The following is a 1,467-nucleotide window of genomic DNA, read 5'->3' on the forward strand; positions in this document are numbered from 1 at the left end:
TCTTGAGCATGGGTGGACTTTTCACACATTTAAAGCATTTCATGCAAATTCAACTATTATAATGTTTTCTGAAAGAAGAACATAATGACAGTCCTTGTTAAAGCATAGAAACACACCATGCACAAAATCAATGATTACCATGCCAAAACTTTGGAAAAAACAGCACCTTCTAGTGTTTAAATTTGGATTCTGTTGTAATCAAGGCAATGGACAAACCCACTGATGAACAAACACCAGCAAGGCAGTCCCAAAGTAAAGCACTTATTCTTACATGGAATGACAGATGCTTCTCTTTGTAGTCATCGAGGGAGTCTCCTTCAAATGAAACTAAATACAGACCAGTTGGACACTGGGAAGTCAGTCAGCAAACATTTACCCCAACTTGATAGCACTTTCTGCTTTGGTTGAAAAGAAAGATGCTAAAGTTAGAGTAGACATCAGCTGCTTTTCACTCGAGTAGGCAAGGATTTGAAAAGTTGGCCACAGAGGAGGATGCATAATTGTGTCCAATTTTTTCACTTTTATTCAGCATTTACAGTTACAAGTTTGGAACAGAGGCATATATCTGCAAAATAAGAAATACTAATTAAATAAATAAAAAACTATACGAAATAGAACATAGGTGAAGCTTTGGTTGCTCTTCATTTCCTCAGTACTACTACCCCAAAGAGAAGCACTTATGAACATAGGACCAATCAATGCTCCCATTTGAAGTAATCTTAATGGGATGGATACTGTGAATATCTGATCATTGCCTTTAGAACTCAGTTTGACGTCCCAGAAAATGAATTATGTCCTGAAGCACTCGTCACTTGAAACTACCCCAACAAATAGCACTTACCTATTGCAACAGACAAGTCAGTGCCATTATGAGGGTACCGATAGTGACAAATCAAAATATTTTCCATTTCGAAGACTACAAGTCTGTGGAATCAGATGAGGACATTTCCAGCCAGAGATACCAGGAGCATGCTGCCTGGTGTCAAGGTGAGCTGATCTGAGCAGTTTTGTTAACAGCACCCATTATAAATATGTCTATGGCTCTTTGGCTTTGCTGTGGTCGTTGGTACTTGGGTAGTTTTGAAAGGCCATTAATCTTTGATTGCCCTGTTAATATCTTTGGAATGCCTCAGCATTCTTGAGCATGGGTGGAGTTTTCACACATTTAAAGCATTTCATGCAAATTCAACTATTATAATGTTTTCTGAAAGAAGAACATTATGACAGTCCTTGTTAAAGCATAGAAACACATCATGCACAAAATCAATGATTACCATCCCAAAACTTTGGAAAAAACAGCACCTTCAAGTGTTTAAATTTGGATTCTGATGTAATCAAGTCAATGGACAAACCCACTGATGAACAAACACCAGCAAGGCAGTCCCAAAGTAAAGCACTTATTCTTACATGGAATAACAGATGCTTCTTTTTGTAGTCATCGAGGGAGTCTCCTTCAAATGAAACTAA

Source organism: Carassius gibelio, chromosome B5 (assembly GCF_023724105.1).
Source record: "Carassius gibelio isolate Cgi1373 ecotype wild population from Czech Republic chromosome B5, carGib1.2-hapl.c, whole genome shotgun sequence".
Taxonomy (NCBI): Eukaryota; Metazoa; Chordata; class Actinopteri; order Cypriniformes; family Cyprinidae; genus Carassius; species Carassius gibelio.